Source organism: Esox lucius, chromosome 7 (genome assembly GCF_011004845.1).
Source record: "Esox lucius isolate fEsoLuc1 chromosome 7, fEsoLuc1.pri, whole genome shotgun sequence".
Taxonomy (NCBI): Eukaryota; Metazoa; Chordata; class Actinopteri; order Esociformes; family Esocidae; genus Esox; species Esox lucius.
The window spans coordinates 43,050,289-43,055,395 of record NC_047575.1 but is presented as its reverse complement, the minus strand read 5'-3'; positions in this window follow the sequence as shown (position 1 = coordinate 43,055,395).

Below are 5,107 nucleotides of genomic sequence, written 5' to 3'. Positions count from 1 at the left end.
TGACAATTTTTTTTATTGTGACAAAATAGTAATTGCTTTGTAGTAGAAAGGCTATAGGTCAGTCCTGGTTTTAGTTAAGATTAGGTTAAATACATTTCATTGAACAGTTTAAGTACAGTACAACAAAATGCAGTTAGCCTCTAGCCAGAAGAGGTCAGGTATAGTATTGAGTACAGTTGTGCTCAAAAGTTTGCATACCCTTGTAGAATTGGTAATGTCTACCATTTGTAAAGAAAACATGAGTGAGCAGGCAAAACATGTCTTATTTCTTATGGGATTCACATTCAGCTGTAGGTCATAACATAATGGCACAATTGTAAAACAAAACATGAAAAAAAAAGAAAATGAAATGACCCCTGTTCAAAAGTCTGCATACCCTTATTTCTTAATTCTATGTATTTGCCCCTTTTAGCATCAATGACAGCATGCAGTCTTTTCTAATAGTTGTCTATGAGGTCCTGAATTCTTGCAGGTGGTATAGCTGCCCATTCATCTTGGCAAAATGCCTCCAGGTCATGCAAAGTATTTGGTTGTCTTGCATGAACCGCATGTTTCTCCCCAGAGTGGCTCACTGATATTAAGGTCAGGAGACTGTGATGGCCACTCCAGAACCTTCACCTTTTTCTGCTGTAACCACTGGAGGGTCAACTTGGCCTTGTGCTTAGGGTCATTATCATGCTGGAAAGTCCAAGAGCGTCCCAAATTGTAAATTGTCTGCCAGTTTTTCTGATAACATGCTGCATTCATCTTGCCATTAATTTTCACAAGATTCACCATGCTTGGTATTCTGTTCATTATCTGTTCACTATAGGCCTTGTTGACACCTCTCCACTACTGGTTGGGACCATAAAGCTCTATTTTGGTCTCATCACTCCAAAATAGTGTGCAAGAAGCTATGAGGCGTGTCAATGTGTTGTCTGGTATATTGTAACCAGGCTTTTTTGTCGCATTGGCACCGTAAAGCTTCTTTCTGACAAACCGACCATGCAGCTCATATTTGTTGTCGTATTGTGCTAGTTGAAAGAACCAACCTGTCTTTTTCCAGAGCGGCCTGTATCCCGAACAATTCTTCTGGCAGTGTTAGCTGAAATCAGTCTTGGTGTACCTGACCTTGGCTTTGGATCCTTTTTTTATCCTTTTCCATCTGTATAAAGTTCCATTACCTTGTTACGCAGGTCTTTCCTGTTATTTTCTGCTCTCCATGGCTCAGTATCTAGCCTGATCAGTTCATGCACGTGAGAGCTAACAAATTCATTGACTATTTATACAGACACGAATTGCAATTTAAAAAGCCACAGGTGTGGGAAATTCACCTTTAACTGCCATTTTCACCTGTGTGTGTCTGTAACAAGGCCAAACATTCCAAGGGTATGTAAACTTTTCATCAGGGCCATTTGGTAGTGATGTCCAAATGAGGCCTTGTTGAATCGGTGAGGCTTTCCAGCCCATTGCTTGGCTAAAAGGTTCATTTCCCAAAGCCCCGTCTAGACAGCGCTCACTGGCAGCACCTGCTGGTTGAAATAATAAATAGCAGGTCAAATAATGATAACCACAATGACATTGCATTAACTCACTGGACCTCCATAAGGACCCGCGTCAGTCACATCACTCGCTATGCAAAGTGAATATAGTTAACTATAGCCTACAAGTAAATTGTGTATTCTTATTTTTATATGCATAAGTAATGGGTAAATGCTGAAAGTAAAAGTGCACGTTAAATCAGTGAGTAAAAAATAAAGACGTAATTTGTGTGTGCTTCAAATTTCTGTGTTTTGAACTGGCAACAGTGGGGTTTTTTTTAACTGGGCAGTGATAGGAGAATAGTGCTTTTGTAACAGGGAAATATTATACATTTTATTGAGGAACACAATTTTTTCTAGAGGGTTCCCTTCCAAAAATCTCATAAGTACCAATATCTCTATTCAGTCAACAAACAGCTTTTGCCCACTCTCGTAAACAAACATCATTTAACGTCCTTATATACCCAAACTGGACTCTAAACCACAATCGAGTAAATCATGTACAGCGCAGAAGCAAGGAGCCAAACAACTGTGGTAATAAATGGCATCATATGATCACTATCCCAAAATAAAAGTTTTTGCATGATCAGTCATTTTCTAAATCAATGCCATAATTTCACAATTTCTGCCAGGGTATGAGCACAACTGTATATGTATATTACAACTGGAATGTCATAGATGTGCAATGAAGGCAAATACAGTGCAAATGGTAATTCTAAATGAGCAATGAAGGCACAGAGAGGAGAGCAGAACAATTTAGTATATGTATGTACAAGTGGGAAATGAATAGTTGTACAAATGGCAATTCTGACTGTGCAATTGAGCAAGTTGGAGGTGTAAGGTAGCATGTGCAACTGAAATGCAGGGATAACAGCAATGAGGTTCATGAAACCACTGAAAAATGCAAGTACGATGGCAATTCTAAATGTGCAGGGATAGGTCTGTCCTTGCTTCCTTATTGGAGGTTAAAATCAAGATAGTTTAAAGAGTTTCACAATTTTCCTAAACATTTGTTGTTCCTCAGCCCGGGGCTGAGCTAAGGGAAACTGTAATCAAGGTTTGCAGTTAATCTTTAAACAGGGAGACATCTGAAGAGAAGAGACAACTGCTTGGTGTGACAGTAGTAAGAAGAAAATTAAGCGAACACAATCATCACAGTATAACACCAAGACAATTAAACTTCAGGGATATCAATCTGTCTAGTTAGGAAGCATAAGCGATTATGAATCAATGTCACCTGTTTTGATGCAAATGAATGTGACAACAGGTACGCTAGTGAGGCAACAGCAAGACAACCCCCAAAAAGGGAATGGTTTTGCAGGTGGTTGCCACAGGAAATTGCTCTTTCCTTATCCTTCCTGACTGATTGTTCTCCAGTTTTGCATTTTGCTAGTGTCCTTGTAATTACTGGTAGCATGAGGCGGTACCTACAGCCCATTCAAGTTGCACAGGCAGTCCAGCTCCTCCAGGATGGCACATCCATACGTGCCGTCGCAAGCTTTGCTGTGTCTCCCAGTACAGAGCATGTAGGAGATACCAGGAGCTGGACAGGGCGGTAGAAGGGCATCAACCCAGCAACAGGACCAGTATCTGCTCCTTTGTGTGAGGAGGAACAGGTGGAGCACTGCCAGAGCCCAACAAAATGACCTCCAGGAGGCTACTGGTGTGCATGTTTCTATCCAAAATGTCAGAAACAGACTCCATGAGGGTGGCATCCTCTAGTGGGACCTGTACTCACAGCCCAGCAAGGTGCAGCTCGATTGGCATTCGCCAGAGAACTCCAGAATTGGCGCCCCATTCTCTTCCCAGATGAGGGCAGGTTCACACTGAGCATGTGACAGGCGTGAAACAGTCTGGAGATGCTGTTGGTGAATGTTGCACTGCCTGCAACATCATCCAGCATGACCGGTTTGGCGAAGGGTCAGTGATGGTCTGGGGAGGCATATCTGCACAGACCTCCACATCCTAGCCAACGGTACTCTGAATGCTGTCAGGAACCGGGATGATATCGTCAGAATTTACACTAGTGCAGTGGGCCCTGGGTTCCTCCGGGTGCAGGACAATGACCAGCCTCATGTGGCCAGAGTGTGTAAGCAGTTCCTGGATGATGAAGGCATTGATGCCATTGACTGGCTCTCACGTTCCCCAGATCTAAATCCAACTGAGAGCCTCTGGGACGTTATGGATCAGTGCATCCGGCGCTGCCAAGTGGCGCCAGTAGCTCACAGATGCCCAGGTTATGGAGGAAATCCCCCCAGGACACCATCCGCCGTCTCATCAGGAGCATGCCCAGACATGGTCTGGAGTGCATACAGGCACGTGTGGGCCACACACACTACTGAGTCACATTATGAGTTTCAGTGATGAAATTCACACAAGTTGGAACAGCCTGTGATTTCAGTTGTTTACTGTGATTTCAGTTGTTTACTTAGATTTTCGGTGTGAGTCTGAATCCAGGCCTCAATCGGTTGGTGATTTTGGTTTCCATTGACCATTATGTCAATTTCTTCTCAACGAATTACACAATGTCCGGTGATGTGGGATTTAAGTGTTCCCTTCATTTGTTTCAGGAGTGTATATAAGGAACCTGATGAAACATTCAGGAACTACTACAAGTTTGGTGCAGTCCCCTCATTTTTAGGGAATCAAAGGTATTCAGAAAATGGGCATCAGATGTTTCATACCAGGCAGAAATATATATACAAACTGTCCACTAGAGAGTGGTGTTGAGCATGTAGTCCAGATTTGTCCCAAGTCTTCAAAACAACTTCCTAAGTTGAACTTCACAGCTGTAGATAGTTATCCTAATAGATTAGCCATGTATTAAACATATTACACCTCTCCCAAAATGGGAGGTTCAGATAGTTGCAAGTCAACTGATAGTTGATGCTACACCAAACACATTTTACACCTCACTTGTTTCTATTTTGTCCATTGGTGAATTCCTTTCGTTCTTTCCTGTTTGAGCAAGAACTTACTGTCAAATTGGAACACTTCAATTGTGGTTATCTTATTGAATACATTTTGTTTTTGGACAATCTGTAAAATAATTGCTTTGCTTTTTCTGTAGTATTGTGACTCTTTCACAATACGACACCCTATAGCTTTAACAAATATGGCTGGTTATTCTCTTTATTAAATCATGTTTGAAAACTGAAATAGAATTGTGAACAAAACCCCCTTTACTCACCTGTAAAATAAACATTGTTATTATCATGAACTAATTCAATATTATGACACACACACACACACACACACACACACACACAAACACGCCCACTATTCACCTTTATGCTTCTCTTCACCAATAAGAAAAATCATGAGATAAATACAATGAATCAATTGTTAACAAAGAAGTGCACCATACCACCTGAAATCTATTAAAACATCACCTACCTGAAATACTAAAACGTTCTTGCTGTTATAGAGGCATGGACATCATGCCTAAAATAAATAATACCTTGCAATAAATATAGGAGCCAACAATTACCTAATGAGCTAATATGAAGAGAAAAAGATAGAAATGTATTCCGCAAACTAGGGCTGCACGATATATCGTTTCAGCATCGACATTGCGATGTACGCAT